At 42.0% G+C, this 18,503-nt stretch overlaps 2 non-coding genes and 2 pseudogenes across 2 annotated transcripts; all 4 read left to right on the forward strand.

Moving 5' to 3' along the window:
* Positions 1-281: 281 nt before the first annotated feature.
* LOC141267935 (5S ribosomal RNA) lies at positions 282-400 on the forward strand. Its single transcript, XR_012321355.1, has one exon. It is a non-coding gene; the product is annotated as a 5S ribosomal RNA (ribosomal RNA).
* Positions 401-1,026: 626 nt separating this feature from the next.
* LOC141267077 (5S ribosomal RNA) lies at positions 1,027-1,146 on the forward strand. The gene has a single exon (XR_012321093.1). It is a non-coding gene; the product is annotated as a 5S ribosomal RNA (ribosomal RNA).
* A 13,702-nt stretch (positions 1,147-14,848) lies between these two features.
* On the forward strand, positions 14,849-14,968 carry LOC141269202 (5S ribosomal RNA; annotated as a pseudogene).
* A 1,024-nt stretch (positions 14,969-15,992) lies between these two features.
* On the forward strand, positions 15,993-16,111 carry LOC141268668 (5S ribosomal RNA; annotated as a pseudogene).
* The last annotated feature ends 2,392 nt before the right edge of the window (positions 16,112-18,503 follow it).

Consider the following 18,503-nt stretch of genomic DNA (forward strand, 5'->3'; position numbering starts at 1 on the left):
GCGCTCTACTCACCCGACCCGGGTCTACCGGTGAGTCTCGCCTCTGCTCCCGGCCTGTGGCATTGGCCGTGAAGCTGACGTTCCGTCGACAGCGCTGCAGCCGATCAGTGAGCTCTGCGGCTCTGAGTGGAGTGTTGTGTCTACAAGACCTTTTAAGGAAGCCAGCAAAAAAATTGAAGAGAAGGGAAAGCACAAAAGGACCTGGTCTTGCTGAGCACTGGAAAGGGCAGCCGGCAGCCAGACGTCAAAGTAGAAAAGCAGCAAGTGAGAGGCTAGTCTCTGCCTACGGCCACACCACCCTGAACGCGCCCAATCTCGTCTGATCTTGAAAGCTAAGCAGGGTTGGGCCTGGTTAGTACTTGGATGGGAGACCACCTGGGAATACCAGGTGCTGTAGGCTTTTGCTTTGCTTTTTCCTTCCTTCCACCAGCAGGGGGCACTCTCTTCTATGCCTTTTTTCCATTCCCTTTCACAAGTGCACACATTCATTCTCTTTTCTTTTTTTCATTATCTTTCTCTCTTGCGCTATTTCATCTCTGCAAAATACCAGCATCCTTCTGATCACCGTGGGCCTCCAGCATTGTTGCTTCTTTACTTTTAATACTAGGCTCCTTTTCACCAGGACCAGCGTCTCCCCCGTGGCTGGAGGCAACCACCGGTAACCCCAAGCAGAAGACCTTTGCAGGCAACACGACCCTCCCCCCTGAAGAGCAGCTCAAAGTCACTGGCAACCATCTCACCCTCTTCCTTCATTCACCCCTGGACGTCTCGCTCCGCCCCCAAGTTACGGGTCCAGCTTGCTCTTTCTGTCACATTACCGCGATGAAGGGTTTAGCCTGCAGGAGACCCTGCGCCGAGCCATTTTTGAAGACACCTGATGCGGCGGGTGAATCACTGCTAAAGAAACCACACCTGTAGGGACGGCACAGACTTAGCATGGACCCTTCGGAGCCCGCCCCGTCACGGCCAGATTGCTCGCCACCAAGCGATCCTGAGAAAGGCTGGCCGGGCGATGGATCAAGCAGCTTCTACTGGCCATACCACCTTGGATACGCCTGATCTCATCTGATCTCGGAAGCAAAGCAGGGCTGGGCTCGGACAGTACTTGGATGGGAGACCTCCTGGGAATACCAGGTGCTGTAGACCATTTTGATGATGTTTTTACCTACTGTCCAGCTCGGCTAGCATGGAACGGCGCCTTGTCGGACACCGACCCAAAGTAACTTAGATGATGGAAGCTCCAAGGCCTCTGAGCCAGTTGGCAGCTAAGTACGCTACCCCGCCGCCTTCACACAGGCCTGACACCGAGCTCCTTGCCACGGCTAGGAGTGCTTATTGACTCCGCAGCTCGCCGTGTGGAAATGATGGCGTTAAAAGCAACCGGGGCCGTGAAGGGGCCAGGCTTTCAGCAGGTGCCCAGGGAAGGTTTTGGATGCCGGTCGCCTAGCGAGGGCCAGCAGAAGTAACATGTTTCTCTGCAAAGAAGCTTGTGTAACCAAGCCAGACGGCTGACAAAGAGCTAACCTCAGTGCAAGGAAGGCAAGGAAGGTGCGGAAGGAATTGGGGAGGGGGGGGTGATTCCTGCTAGGGCCCTGAAATCATAAAACAGGCAGGAGAGTCTGACGCATGGTGACGGAGAGGTTGTAGGGGCAGATAGGGGGTGTTGTCACGTGCGAGCACGTGTGCATGCTGGCTTGTGTGTGAGAGTGCGCTTCCTAGGTGTGGCGCGCTGCAGACAGTCAAAGGGATTGTTCCCTTTCATTAAAAGTTAATCCCCGGCTGCAGTATATTAGAAAGCAACTAACCGCGCTCTACTCACCCTACCCGGGTCTACCGGTGAGTCTCGCCTCTGCTCCGGGCCTGTGGCATTGGCCGTGAAGCTGACGTTCCGTCGACAGCGCTGCAGCCGATCAGTGAGCTCAGCGGCTCTGAGTGGGGCGTTGTGTCTACAAGACCTTTTAAGGAAGCCAGCAAAAAAATTGAAGAGAAGGGAAAGCACAAAAGGACCTGGTCTTGCTGAGCACTGGAAAGGGCAGCCGGCAGCCAGACGTCAAAGTAGAAAAGCAGCAAGTGAGAAGCTTGTCTCTGCCTACGGCCACACCACCCTGAACACGTCTGATCTCATCTGATCTTGGAAGCTAAGCAGGGTTGGGCCTGGTTAGTACTTGGATGGTAGACTGTAAAATAATACGCTTCCTGTATTATTTTTTTCTACTGAGGACTTCTCAAAGTATCAATATCACTATATTCTTATAAAAAAATGTATCTATTTATTCTTGGATTGATCATTAAAAAGAATCAGATTGCAGCAGGTACATACCATAATTAGTTATAAAGTAATTGTCCATTTGTCCATAATTATCTTAATTGTTGAGATTCACCCATCTTTCCTTGGATCCTGGCTGGTAAATCATGTCTTTGTCCAGCATGTGTCCAGGCCTACATGTCATCTGCTTCTCAGCATGAAGATTCTGTGTCTTGTGGGGTGGGCACAGCAAGAGAGCCCCCCCTTTCTGTACCATGGGCTTTTATAGCCAGTCGTATGGACACCTGTTCTACATATGGTAGTGAACCAAAAATACACACACAAATAGCGCATGTCAACTAGACACGATGGCTGAGGCATAGAACTCAGAAAAATGATTATCGATTAACATTCCAAATGAATTTCCATAATTAACCATTTAACATTTCCCCCTTTTTTGAGAATAAAAGGACTTTAACTGAAATTTCTCAAAAGAAGATACATTCATCAATCATTTTTTCTTTCCTTCTTCCTTGGCAATATCATTAAATTTCCATAATAATAATAGTAATAATAGTATCAATATCGGATTATTGTTATATAATAATGTGAATTCATGTTATGGTAAGCCGTGACTAATATTCATTTAATATGTATAATTATACTTCCCTATATCTAAATTGAAGCAATCGCGGGTTCAATCGTCATCATCTGATGTCATCGTGTCGTAGTCTCGTCTTCTTCTTGGTTCTTTTATAACACAGTCTTTAGATGAAAACTCCTTTGAAATAAATTACAGCATGTAGATATTGTACAGTCCATAATTGTGTTCATTATTGTTCAGTCCATAAACTGTACTCTTTATTAGAAAGATCATGTATGTCAGTTGATAAGAAAACAAAGTCCATGGATGAAATGTAGCTTTAATATCTGTGCAGTGTCACCTGGACTTACGTTGGATCGTCTTTGGAATCTTCCGTGTGTCCGCACTGGTCTCGTGTCACTTTTGGAACAGATGTGACGTCTTTGGTCAGTAAAGCAAGGGTTAACTTGACACTTTCCTGCTTTATATAGCACCATAACCAGTACTCAGTCCTTTATATACAGGACACATATGCCAGGTATTACCTGTTCACCAGCTTTCATTGAAGCGTTGCAGGTGATAAGAAACCACTGGAACGTGATGAAACTTAAACACAACACAGTACATATAGGATCATCGTCCTCTGCCGTCCTGGTGATCAGTGGTGTGAATTGTATTGTATGTAATGGACACAGTCTATTATAACACTTTATTAAGATAGAATTCATAATTGCGATGTCTTGATTGAAGTCTTCATTCCCTAATCTGATACCAAATCTGGCAGTTTTTCCTAACCTATAATATCACAGCGTACCATAGCAATCAGTAATATCCATCTAATTATTATCAAAATATTGAAATAAATTATGTTTGGAATAATAAACAATAATAGATAATAATTCATTATCAATCAAGTTCTCCATATGATAGAACATTTTTATGTCATAGGTGTAATTACCTTTTCCAACCCATAGGTGTCAGTGTATTTTGAAAAAACAAGTTTTTATATCTTTATTAAACCAATAATATCAAAGAATGTATACTCCTGAACCAAAATGAATAAATATATGAATGTATGAATGAATGAATGAATGAATGAATAAATGAATGAATGAATTGTTGTGTTTACTCAGAAAATGTAAACATTTTTTTCTTTAGCAATATATATTTAATGAAGCAATACTCTTGTATTAGACATTACTTTATTAAATATGAATGTGTTTTCTCAATTGAGATATTGAACTCAAATAAAATCAAATGAGAATTAAAAAATGAAAAAATAGAAAAATAAGAAGTATAAAGTAAGAATAAAATTTTAAAAATGAAAAATAAAATTAAGAGTAAAAATAAGAATATAAATAAAAATAAGGCCTTTAAATTTTAATGACAAATGCAGAGTAATTATATTCTCCATAAAAAATACCCTTATATCTCCATTATCTGGATGATTTCATATTTGTCATAACCTTGTACCACCAAAAAATATTAAATTATCCAACTTTGCATGTAATACCCTTCTTAATTATACCATAGTACCTTATTATTATTTCTTCTTTATTAAAATGTGTGGAAAATAAGTATTGATCAAAAGTGATTATGTAATCAGGATCAAAAACACATTTTCTCCCTTAATACCAAAAATATTATTTTATAAAATTTATGTATATATCAGAACCAAATTAAAAATAATTATTCTTCTAGAAATATTGTGCATAAATTTCATATCGATGAGTAGCATAGATTTGACTAAAGAGAGGTGTGTACCTATTTAGGTAACCATTAAAAATAATATTATAGTTATTCAAGAATATTATCATGTGGAAAATTATTCTAAATATAAATTTGCTTTGTAAACCATTTTGATGTGTGGTTGCCCTTATCCACTATTAGTTAAATCAAGAAATAATAATTATTAAAGAAATATAGAAATATATACATGTAGATACAGTGCCTACAAGTAGTATTCAACCCCCTGCAGATTTAGCTGGTTTGATAAGATGCAAATAAGTTAGAGCCTTCAAACTGCAAACGAGAGTAGGTTTTATGAACAGAAGCATAAATCTTACAAACCAAAAAGTTATGTTGCTCAGTTGAATTTTATTAAATTTTAAACATAAAAGTGTGGGTCAATTATTATTCAACCTCTATGTTTAATATTTTGTGGAATAACCCTTGTTTGCAATTACAGCTAATAATTGTCTTTTATAAGACCTGATCAGGCCGGCACAGGTCTGTGGAGTTATCTTGGCCCACTCCTCCATGCAGATCTTCTCCAAGTTATCTAGGTTCTTTGGGTGTCTCATGTGGACTTTATTCTTGAGCTCCTTCCACAAGTTTTCAATTGGGTTAAGGTCAGGAGACTGACTAGGCCACTCAAACACCTTGACTTTTTCCCTCTTGAACCAGGCCTTGGTTTTCTTGGCTGTGTGCTTTGGGTCGTTGTCTTGTTGGATGATGAAATTACGATCCATCTTAAGATCCTTGATGGAGGAGCGGAGGTTCTTGGCCAAAATCTCCAGGTAGGCCGTGCTATCCATCTTCCCATGGATGCGGACCAGATGGCCAGGCCCCTTGGCAGAGAAACAGCCCCACAGCATGATGCTGCCACCACCATGCTTGACTGTAGGGATGGTATTCTTGGGGTCGTATGCAGTGCCATCCAGTCTCCAAACGTCACGTGTGTGGTTGGCACCAAAGATCTCGATCTTGGTCTCATCAGACCATAGAACCTTGAACCAGTCTGTCTCAGAGTCCTCCAAGTGATCATGAGCAAACTGTAGACGAGCCTTGACATGACGCTTTGAAAGTAAAGGTACCTTACGGGCTCGTCTGGAACGGAGACCATTGCGGTGGAGTACGTTACTTATGGTATTGACTGAAACCAATGTCCCCACTGCCATGAGATCTTCCCGGAGCTCCTTCCTTGTTGTCCTTGGGTTAGCCTTGACTCTTCGGACAATCCTGGCCTCGGCACGGGAGGACACTTTCAAAGGCTGTCCAGGCCGTGGAAGGCTAACAGTAGTTCCATAAGCCTTCCACTTACGGATGATGCTCCCAACAGTGGAGACAGGTAGGCCCAACTCCTTGGAAAGGGTTTTGTACCCCTTGCCAGCCTTGTGACCCTCCACGATCTTGTCTCTGATGGCCTTGGAATGCTCTTTTGTCTTTCCCATGTTGACCATGTCTGAGTGCTGTTCACAAGTTTGGGGAGGGTCTTAAATAGTCAGAAAAGGCTGGCAAAAGAGATCTTTAATCCACACATGTGAAGCTCATTATTCTTGGTGCCTGAACTACTTCTTAATACTTTAGGGGGAACAAACAGAATTCTTGTGGTTTGAGGGGTTGAATAATAAATGACACTCTGAATTAACTTTTAACGTTTTAAAAAAACAAAAAAACAAAAAAAAAGTTGCTGCAGTGCATTTCCCACTTCCAGGCTGATCTACAGTACAAATGTCACAATGCCAAGTTAATTCCGCATGTGTCAACCACCTAAATCTGCAGGGGGTTGAATACTACTTGTAGGCACTGTAATACCTAATTATGTATTATAATTTCCTCAGAATTAAATATATTTTTGTACCTTCACATAAAGAAACATTTTTTTTTTCAAACATACAAACATACGAGGCCTCTGTCATATCAATCACACTTAGCAGCTGCTGATTTACTCATCTGTCACCTTCACTCTGACATTCACAGATCTGTTCAACTCAAACATTCCACATATGAAGTTTTAGATATATATATATATTTAACCCAAAATTGTTGTATCCCAATTTATTAATGCGCATTGCCATATCAATTGAATATCTTTATATTTATATACTGGATTTTGGCTGTTGGAGCTGAAAAGAGGACATCGGTAAACCAGGGGAGGAGTCCTGAGGAGATACTTTGCATATTCCCACTGCATTTTGGGGTAAGTGAAGAGTCTCCGCGAGCTCAAAGAACACTGGATTTTGGCTGTTGGAGCTGAAAAGAGGACATCGGTAAACCAGGGGAGGAGTCCTGAGGAGATAATTTGCATATTCCCACTGCATTTTGGGGTAAGTGAAGAGTCTCCGCGAGCTCAAAGAACACTGGATTTTGGCTGTTGGAGCTGAAAAAAGGACATCGGTAAACCAGGGGAGGAGTCCTGAGGAGATAATTTGCATATTCCCACTGCATTTTGGGGTAAGTGAAGAGTCTCCGCGAGCTCAAAGAACACTGGATTTTGGCTGTTGGAGCTGAAAAGAGGACATCGGTAAACCAGGGGAGGAGTCCTGAGGAGATAATTTGCATATTCCCACTGCATTTTGGGGTAAGTGAAGAGTCTCCGCGAGCTCAAAGAACACTGGATTTTGGCTGTTGGAGCTGAAAAGAGGACATCGGTAAAGCTTTTTTTTTAAGCTTTTTTCACTGTTTTCAGAACATTAACAATAAGAACATGGAAGAGTCCAGGAGCTATTTGGTGAGCTGCATATCCTGCTACATGTTCACAGACTTGCCAGTGGAAAAGCCAAACTTCACATGCCAGAAATGCAAGCTTGTGTCCCTGTTGGAGGAAAAGTTGCGAAATCTAGAAGAGAGGTTAACTACCTTGAAAATCATTAAGGAAGGTGAAGAGTTCTTAGACAGAGCAGAATTATCTCTTCATGATTCAGAAAGAGAAGAAATTCGAACTGCACCTGACGAAACAGAGGAATGGAAGCATGTGACCCACAGAAGCAGGAGGATCGAGAGGCAGTCAGCACAGATACTGCTCAGGAACCAGTACCAGGCTCTCACGCAGGAGAACCATGAAAAAATACAGCAAAATAAGACTTTGCCAGCAATGAATAACCTTGTAAGCCCTCAGAATCCTCCTGGATGGAAAAAGAAGAATGTTGTGAAGAAAAAACGGAGAGTGGTGGTCATGGGGGATTCCCTGTTAAGAGGAACAGAGGCCGCTATCTGCAGGCCAGACATAACCTCAAGAGAAATGTGCTGTCTTCCAGGAGCAAAAATTAAAGATGTGTCTGACAGGATATCAAGATTCTTCAGACCTACAGATCACTACCCATTCCTGCTACTACATGTGGGGACAAATGACACGGCAAGAAAGGACCTGTAAACCATCTGCAGTGACATTGAAGACGTAGGCAAGAAAGTGAAAGAATTGGGAGCGCAGGTGGTCTTCTCATCCATCCTCCCAGTGGAAGGCCATGGAACAATGAGGTGGAATAAGATTCTACAGGTGAACAACTGGCTACGTCGATGGTGCCGTCAACAAGGATTTGGATTTCTGGATCACGGAATGAATTACCTATACGATGGACTACTTGCTAGAGATGGGGTGCACCTTACGAAGACTGGAAAACATGTATTTGGAAGTCGCCTTGCTACACTCATCAGAAGAGCTTTAAACTAGAACAATGTGGGAAGGGAAGCAAAAGGCCAGAAAAAGCCATACAGCTGACAAATACTATTGAGATCTCTGCTACTGGAAGTGGAAAGGAAGAACAAAGACAAAACAATTTAAATAATAAAAATATGGGAGGAAGAGAAACCAATCACAAACTAAAATGTTTTTATACAAATGCACAAAGCATGCGCAACAAACAAGGAGAATTGGAACTACTAACGCAGGAAAAGGAATATGATGTCATTGGAATCACTGAAACTTGGTGGGACGATACACATGATTGGAATAAAAGGCTAAAAGGATACAACTTATTTGCAAGAAACAGACTTGATAAACGAGGAGGAGGTGTTGCATTGTATGTTAGAAAAGCGTATATCTGCACAGAGATTGAAGCTTCAGAGACTGGGAGTTCTGTGGAAACTGTTTGGGTAAGAATACAAGGAGAGAACAACGGAAAGGACACCATTGTAGGTATTTACTACAGGCCACCTGGGCAAGCTGAAGATATGGATGAACTCTTTATGTATCAAATGACCAAGTTCTCCAAAAAATATGACGTAGTGGTCATGGGAGATTTCAACTATCCAGACATTTGTTGGGAATCTCTGTCAAGTAAAACTAACAGGTCAAGCAAATTCTTATCCTCTCTTGCTGAAAACTTTATTTTGTAGGGGAGAAAACAAGTGGATCTGCTACTTTGGATCTAATCCTTATAAACAGGGAGGAAATGGTTGAGGAGGTAAAGGTGGCTGGGACCCTAGGAGGCAGCGATCATGCTATTATAGAATTTTGGATAACTAGAGGAGGAAGACATGTGAAGACTCAAACTTCAAGGTTAGATTTTAGAAAGGCAGATTTTAAGAGACTCAGAAAGAGAATAGGAGGGATCCAATGGCTGGATGTCCTTAAGGACAAAAATGTCCAGGAAGGATGGGAAATTTTTAAAAATGAGATTCTCAAAGCACAATCGTTAACAATCCCGAAAAGTAGGAAGAATGGGAAGCATTTAAGGAAACCAGGATGGATGAACACAGAACTTAAACACATGCTAAAAAGAAAGAAGGAAATGTTTATTAAATGGAAAGAAGGAGGCATATCTAAAGAAGATTATAATGCAGTCTGCAGATCCAGTAGGGCACGTATCAGGTTAGCTAAAGCTGACAATGAGTTAAGGCTTGTAAGAGATGTCAAAAGCAATAAAAAAGGATTTTGGGGGTATGTCAAAAGTAAAAGAAAAGTCAAAGATGCTATAGGATTTTTACAGGATGAAAATGGAGAAATGGTAAGAGAGGATGTTGAGAAGGCCGAACGTTTTGATTCTTATTTTGCATCTGTTTTCTCTCAGAAAGAAAATGTAACATCAACTGATCTCCACTGTCCTTTTAAAGGAATAGAGGAATCCAAGTTATCTGTAAACAGAAAGATTGTGAGGGAATATTTAGCTAACATAAATGAGTTCAAGTCTCCAGGTCCAGATGAATTACACCCCAGAGTACTGAAGGAGATCGTAGAAGAAATTTTAGAACCACTCTCCATAATCTTTGAAAATTCTTGGAGAACAGGAGAAGTCCCAGAAGACTGGAGAAGAGCAAATGTTGTTCCTATCTTCAAAAAGGGGAAGAAGGTGGACCCAGGGAACTATAGGCCGGTGAGTCTGACTTCTATACCAGGAAAGATCTTTGAACAAATTATTAAACAACATGTATGTAAGTACATGGATAAGAATGAAGTGATTAACCAGAGTCAGCATGGGTTTGTAACTAACAAGTCATGTCAGACTAACTTAATTTCCTTCTATGACAGAATCACTGACTGGGTGGATCAGGGAAATGCTGTAGATATAGTATATCTTGACTTCAGCAAAGCATTTGACAAAGTATCTCACACCATCCTTATTGAAAAAATGACCAAGTATGCAATGGACCAGGCAACTGTTAGGTGGATTCATAACTGGCTTAGTGATCGGACTCAAAGGGTGGTTGTAAATGGCTTCACATCCAGCTGGATGAATGTCTCAAGTGGGGTACCACAGGGCTCCGTCCTGGGACCTGTATTGTTCAACATCTTTATCAATGATTTAGATGAAGGAATTGAGGGTAAACTGATTAAATTTGCTGATGACACAAAGCTAGGAGGGATAGCTAATACTAGAGAAGAGAGAGAGAGGATTCAAAAAGACCTAAATAAACTGGAGCAGTGGGCAGCAACCAACAGAATGGTTTTTAACAGGGAAAAATGCAAAGTACTACATCTGGGCAATAAAAAATGAAAAAAGCATATACAGAATGGGAGGAATAGAGCTAAGCAACAGTACATGTGAAAAAGACTTAGGTATACTAATAGATCATACACTGAACATGAGTCAACAGTGTGATGCAGCAGCAAAAAAGGCAAATACAATTCTGGGATGTATTAACAGAAGCATACAGTCTAGATCACGTGAAGTCATTATCGGTCTTTACTCCTCTTTGGTCAGACCTCATCTGGAATAATGTGTACAGTTTTGGGCACCACATTTTAAAAAAGACATAGACAAACTGGAGCAAGTTCAGAGAAGAGCGACCAGAATGGTGACTGGTCTGCAAACCATGTCCTATGAGGAACGGTTGCAGGATTTGGGAATGTTTAGCTTGCAGAAAAGAAGACTGAGAGGAGACTTAATAGCTGTCTACAAATATGTCAAGGGCTGTCACATTGTAGAAGGATCATCTTTATTCTCATTTGCACAAGGAAAGACTAGAAGCAATGGGATGAAAGTAAAAGGGAGGAGACACAGATTAGATATTAGAAAAAGCTTTTTGACAGTTAGGGTGATTAATGAGTGGAACAGGCTGCCACGAGAGGTGGTGAGTTCCCCTTCAATGGACGTCTTCAAACAGAGGCTGGACAGACATCTGTCTGAGATGATCTAGTGAATCCTGCTTTGAGCAGGGGGTTGGACCAGATGACCAGGAGGTCCCTTCCAACTCTACCATTCTATGATTCTATGATTCTATTTCTTTGAATATTCCCCAAGTACATATTATATAATATGAGAGTAAGTCACTGGAATTTCAGACACTTGAAAAAACTCTTGTCTTAGATTCTTTTTTCACTGGCTGCCCGGTCTTAAGTTACATCAGTTGAAAATAGAATGAATGGGATCCTATACTATTAGCTCAAAGTTCAAAGGCCACAGCTGTCACACGTCATGCTGTAAAGATACTTTAATTTGCACAAACACTTCATGCACAGAAAATATTAGCAACACAAAAGAATTAATAAGTATTACATATATATTATAGTTCAACTAGATATATTGTTATTATTTTAAAATGTTATACACATAAAATCATGCAATTTTTTCACTTCCTGTGTGAATAAAGAAATAAATCCATTTTAGAGTTCTTTGATCAAATCCTGCTTTGGAATGAAAACTCTAAGGAAATATAAGAAAATAAAATTAAATATCAAATTCATACAGAAACAGAATTATTTAAATATCTTATACATATATTGGTTGGTTCTAATGTAATTCAAAATATTGCTACTTAAATTTATATATATGAAGTTGTAATTTATTAATTAATATATATATATATATTTTATAAACGTATATATAAATACAATTATACGCAATCTCTACTTAGACAAGTGTATATATATATATATATATATATATATATATATATATGAACTATTACAAACTATGTAACTACAATTTTACTGTATAAGATTATAAATAAATATTGAGACATTGTATTACATTTTGATACAACATTATAATTACAGTTTTTCCTTAGCCACTCCCTAAACCAAATCTTCTGTCTCTCTCAAATATCTCCAGGAACGCCCAATTTAGGAAAGACATTTTTCTATCCTTCAAAACCTCAGAGAACTGCCTGTTCTTCTGTCCACATTCCATGACGTCACTGTGAGTTGGTCGTCTCACCTGTCTCTGTCCATCAGTTTCAGCCATTTTCCTTTTTAGAGAATCACAGTTCTGACTGAGAATTAACTCATTCTGTGGAGAGATGGATCTTTGCACTGGCTGATATGGCTTATAACATATATGAAATCTTCTTCGTATTTGATAGAGTTCACTATGGGGATGACTCAGTCTAGGAGAGTTTGATATTGGCTTTTGGTAAGATTTTACCTTTCCTGGTTTTATAAATTTAGCTTGATTTATTTTCTTTTCACGATTCTCATGTTTTCTAACAAAATCCAGCATCTGCGCACATTCAAATAATGAATTTTTTTGTGATGCCATAACTTGGGAAACTGAATTTAGGAATTTGAATTTTTGTACAAAAGTTGTTATCATATGTTGTACTTTTCCATTTTTGATGAGAGCTTTGTACAACCGTTCAAATATGGACATGAATGTATATGTACATTCCTTCCTACCAATCCTTAGTTTCTGCAGATCTTCTATTTTGGGAAAATCCTTTGTGACACAATAAATCAAATATCTTAATCTGTCCGAATCATTTTCCCATCCATTAGGAGAGTCATTTTCACAGGGCATTAAATGTAAACGTCTGGACAATGTCACAGGAATCCATATTTTAAATAATTGATTCCTCTCCTCATTGGATAAATCAAACGTATCAGAGAAGCTCTCAAATGTCTCTGAATTTCTACAGGCATGGATTTTGACATCATATTTTGGCATGATTTTGTATAATTTCAGCAAATTTTTCCTCATTTTAATTTGGAGTTGAGCCTGGGTAATTCCAGAATTCTCTGATATTTTTAGTGGCTCTTGTACGTCCGTTCCTCCTACGTCACTCAAGTCTCCTCCCACATCACCTAGTATGTCGGTTTCTCGTATGTCAGTCATGTCTCCTCCCATGTCAGGTTTCTGTATGTCCGTCTCTTGGTCAGACCCAAGGTCACCTTCAGTTACAGACACGTGTCTTACTTCTTGTTCATTTTCCACATTACAGTCAGAATCAGTAACACCGTCTGACACTTCTACACTATTTTCCTGCTTAGAAATCTCTAACGCAAGACTATGAAAAAAATCTACCAAATGTAGAATATTTCTCAATTTCTGTTTGTCTCTATTTACCAATTTAGAAGTTAACTGTAAATTCTGCAATTCACATTCTTTGTATAAACTGAGCCACAAAACTTCTATGTCATCTCCTACATTAACTTTGAAATTAATATTACTTTGTTTAGCAAAAGAAGAAATTATATCCATATTTTGCTTACCTTAAGATTCCTTGGCTTCTCTTTATCAGCACGTCCTGTCTTCAGTTTGTCTGATTCTTTTCCTGTGTGATTCTGTTCCTTGTTAGTACCTCTTTTTCCTGTCTTTCCTCAGTCTGTAGGTCCTTTCTGCTTCTCGTGACAAACTAGTGAATTTACTGACACGTGAACAACAGCTGTTCAGCTCGTCAGGACTCCCCCCTTGTTCACGGAAGAAATTCACTTACTTAATTTAAAAAACAAAAAAACAGGACTGGCTGGCTCACCATTGTAAAATAATACTCTTCCTGTATTATTTTTTTCTACTGAGGACTTCTCAAAGTATCAATATCACGATATTCTTATAAAAAAGTGTATCTATTTATTCTTGGATTGTCCATTAAAAAGAATCAGATTGCAGCAGGTACATACAATAATTAGTTATAAAGTAATTGTCCATTTGTCCATAATTAGCTTAATTGTTGAGATTCACCCATCTTTCCTTGGATCCTGGCTGGTAAATCATGTCTTTGTCCAGCATGTCTCCAGACCTACATGTCATCTGCTTCTCAGCATGAAGATTCTGTGTCTTGTGGGGTGGGCAGAGCAAGAGAGCCCCCCCTTTCTGTACCATGGCCTTTTATAGCCAGTCGTATGGACACCTGTTCTACATATGGTAGTGAACCAAAAATACACACACAAATAGCGCATGTCAACTAGACACGATGGCTGAGGCATAGAACTCAGAAAAATGATTATCGATTAACATTCCAAATGAATTTCCATAATTAACCATTTAACAGAGACCGCCTGGGAATACCAGGTGCTGTAGGCTTTTGCTTTTTCCTTCCTTCCACCAGCAGGGGGCACTCTCTTCTATGCCTTTTTTCCATTCCCTTTCACAAGTGCACACATTCATTCTCTTTTCTTTTTTTCATTTGCTTTCTCTCTTGCGCTATTTCATCTCTGCAAAATAACAGCATCCTTCTGATCACCGTGGGCCTCCAGCATTGTTGCTTATTTACTTTTAATACTAGGCTCCTTTTCACCAGGACCAGCATCTCCCGGGTGGCTGGAGGCAACCACTGGTAACCCCAAGCAGAAGACCTTTGCAGGCAACATGACCCTCCCCCCTGAAGAGCAGCTCAAAGTCACTGGCAACCATCTCACCCTCTTCCTTCATTCACCCCTGGACGTCTCGCTCCACCCCCAAGTTACGGGGCCAGCTTGCTCTTTCTGTCACATTACCGCGATGAAGGGTTTAGCCTGCAGGAGACCCTGCGCCGAGCCATTTTTGAAGACACCTGATGCGGCGGGTGAATCACTGCTAAAGAAACCACACCTGTAGGGACGGCACAGCCTTTGCATGGACCCTTTGGAGCCCGCCCCGTCACCACCAGATTGCTCGCCATCAAGCGATCCTGAGAAAGGCTGGCCGGGCGATGGATCAAGCAGCGTCTACTGGCCATACCACCTTGGATACGCCTGATCTCGTCTGATCTCGGAAGCAAAGCAGGGCTGGGCTCGGACATTACTTGAATGTGAGACCTCCTGGGAACACCGGGTGCTGTAGACCATTTTGATAACGTTTTTGCCCTACTGCCCAGCTCGGCTAGCATGGAACGGCGCCTTGCCGGACACCGACCTTAATTAACTTAGATGATGGAAGCCCCAAGGCCTCTGAGCCAGTTGGCAGCTAAGTACGCTACCCCGCCGCCCTTCTCGCAGGCCTGACACCGAGCTCCTTACCACGGCTAGGAGTGCTTATTGACTCCGCAGCTCGCCGTGTGGAAATGATGGCGTTAAAAGCACCCGGGGCCGTGAAGGGGCAGGCTTTCAGCAGGTGCCCAGGGAAGGTTTTGGATGCCGGCCGCCTTGTGAGGGCCAGCAGAAGTAACATGTTTCTCTGCAAAGAAGCTTGTGTAACCAAGCCAGACGGCTGCCAAAGAGCTAACCTCAGTGCAAGGAAGGCAAGGAAGGTGCGGAAGGAATTGGGGAGGGGGGGGTGATTCCTGCTAGGGCCCTGAAATCATAAAACAGGCAGGAGAGTCTGACGCATGGTGACGTAGAGGTTGTAGGGGCAGATAGGGGGTGTTGTCACGTGCGAGCACGTGTGCATGCTGGCTTGTGTGTGAGAGTGCGCTTCCTAGGTGTGGCGCGCTGCAGACAGTCAAAGGGATTGTTCCCTTTCATTAAAAGTTAATCCCCGGCTGCAGGCTATTAGAAAGCAACTAACCGCGCTCTACTCACCCTACCCAGGTCTACCGGTGAGTCTCGCCTCTGCTCCCGGCCTGTGGCATTGGCTGTGAAGCTGACGTTCCGTCGACAGCGCTGCAGCCGATCAGTGAGCTCAGCGGCTCTGAGTGGGGCCTTCTGTCTACAAGACCTTTTAAGGAAGCCAGCAAAAAAATTGAAGAGAAGGGAAAGCACAAAAAGACCTGGTCTTGCTGAGCACTGGAAAGGGCAGCCGGCAGCCAGACTTCAAAGTAGAAAAGCAGCAAATGAGAGGCTTGTCTGTGCCTTCAAAGTAGAAAAGCAGCAAGTGAGAGGCTTGTCTGTGCCTTCAAAGTAGAAAAGCAGCAAGTGAGAGGCTTGTCTGTGCCTACGGCCAAACCACTCTGTACGTGCCTGATCTTGTCTAATCTTGGAAGCTAAGCAGGGTTGGGCCTGGTTAGTACTTGGATGAGAGACCACCAGGGAATACCAGGTGCTGTAGGCTTTTGCTTTTTCTTTCCTTCCACCAGCAGGGGGCACTCTCTTCTATGCCTTTTTTCCATTCCCTTTCACAAGTGCACACATTCATTCTCTTTTCTTTTTTTCATTTGCTTTCTCTCTTGCGCTATTTCATCTCTGCAAAATACCAGCATCCTTCTGATCACCGTGTGTCTCCAGCATTGTTGCTTCTTTACTTTTAATACTAGGCTCCTTTTCACCAGGACCAGCGTCTCCCAAGTGGCTGGAGGCAACCACCGGTAACCCCAAGCAGAAGACCTTTGCAGGCAACACGACCCTCCCCCCTGAAGAGCAGCTCAATGTCACTGGCAACCATCTCACCCTCTTCCTTCATTCACCCCTGGACGTCTCGCTCCGCCCCCAAGTTACGGGTCCAGCTTGCTCTTTCTGTCACATTACCGTGATGAAGGGTTTAGCCTGCAGGAGACCCTGCGCCGAGACATTTTTGAAGACACCTGATGCGGCGGGTGAATCACTGCTAAACAAACCACACCTGTAGGGACGGCACAGCCTTTGCATGGACCCTTCGGAGCCCGCCCCGTCACGGCCAGAATGCTCTCCACCAAGCTTGTTACAACTCTCCTGTTAGGTTTTTTTTAGTTTGCTGGTCACATGATCATTTTGCCTATTTAATCCGGCTCCGCCCTCCTGGCTTTGCTGGACTTCATTTGTATTTACTACTGTTGAGCTAGCTTGTTGCTCTGTTGCCGTTCTCTGTTAGTTTTGCTAGGTCTTCTGACCCCTATGCCTTTTTGTTGTGTGTTTGTCTTTGACTGCTACTATTTCTGCTAGGAGGTGTCCAACTTTTCCCAGTCCCTAGATCTTGTAGGGATCCCTCCCTCACATCTATATGTCTGCGTTCAGACTAGCCGAGGACTTTAGCGGTTCTGATCGCAGGATCAGGTTCCCCGTTACATCGTAGGGATCTAGTTTAGTTCTATTGTAGGGATAGATCTCCTTTCTTTCCTTAGTCTCTGTAGCAGATCATAACAGTAATTCCAGCCATAAAAAAAAAAAAAAAAAAAAAAAAATTCTCTAAGGAAAGACCTCCAGTTTTCCATCATGGTCTCGGTGCAAGATTTGGCTCAACGCTTGCAGGGACTCTCTCTGGAGGTGACCAAGCTCCAACAACACGTGAGTAGCTGTTCTGGAGCGCATTTTGTGGAACCTAAGGCACGTCTGCCTGATCTATTTTTTGGCAAACAACAAGATTTTTTTTCTTTTAAAAATGCTTGTCTATTATATTTTCGTTTGAGACCCGGATCCTCTGGTGATGAATCACAGCGCATAGGGATCATAATGTCACTTTTGCGCAAAGATCCTCAGGGATGGGCCTTCTCTCTCCAACCTAGCGATCCGTGCTTTAGATCAGTGGATAGTTTTTTTTCTGCTTTGGGTTTGTTGTACGATGATCCTGATCGTGTCTCATCTGCTGAGTCTGAATTAAGACGTTTGAGGCAGGGATCAGGTAATGTGGAAAAATATTGTTCTCACTTCTGTCGGTGGTCTGCCCAGGTGGGGTGGAACGATTCTGCTTTGAAAAGCTTGTTTCTTGCAGGGCTATGTGAAAGGGTAAAGGATTTATTGATTGCTTATCCCACACCTGGAAACTTGCAGGAGGCAATGCAATTAGCTATACGGGTGGACAGGAGACTGCGTGAAAGGGTTAATGAGAGCAAATCCTCTGCTATGTCAGCTTCGAGTCCTGAGAGGTTCTGTGCTGAGAATGGAGAGCCGATGGAAATTGGGGCGATGGCACCCCGCTCTCAGAAAAAAGACCGCCGACTTTCTGAAGGCTTGTGTTTCTATTGCGGAAATTCTGGTCATTTTATTAAGAGCTGTGTGCTTCGTAAGAAGAAAGAAAAAAAAATGGTCAGTCATGCTCGTATTGCCTGTTTAAATTCTAAGGGAGTATTCCTATCTGCCACTACTGCTGCTCAGGATGAATTAATTGAATTTCGGGTATTTGTGGATTGTGGATCTACTCTGAATGTGATTGATGGGGGATTCTTGGAAAAACTTAGATTAGAACCTAAAACTTTGTCATCCCCTATTGCTGTGGTTTCTGTCGATGGCTCTCCCTTGAAGAGTGTTACTCACAAGGTCTGTGAATTTCCCCTCACTATTAATGGTATTCATCAAGAGAATTTGGATTTGGTGGTATTGGATAATTTGCCTTCTCCAGTAATATTGGGGTTACCCTGGTTAAAATTGCACAATCCTGTACTGGATTGGTCTACCAATGAAATTAAGTCCTGGAGCCCTAAGTGTTATGACAAGTGTTGTAACGGGCGCATTGCTGCTGTGGCTAGAGGGGAATTGCCTGTACCTATTCAGGATTTTTGGAGAGTTTTTTCTGAGGAGGAGTCGCAGGTTTT

This window comes from Phyllobates terribilis, unplaced genomic scaffold, assembly GCF_046119375.1.
Source record: "Phyllobates terribilis strain yellow unplaced genomic scaffold, ASM4611937v1 Scaffold_4__5_contigs__length_816908805, whole genome shotgun sequence".
NCBI lineage: Eukaryota > Metazoa > Chordata > Amphibia > Anura > Dendrobatidae > Phyllobates > Phyllobates terribilis.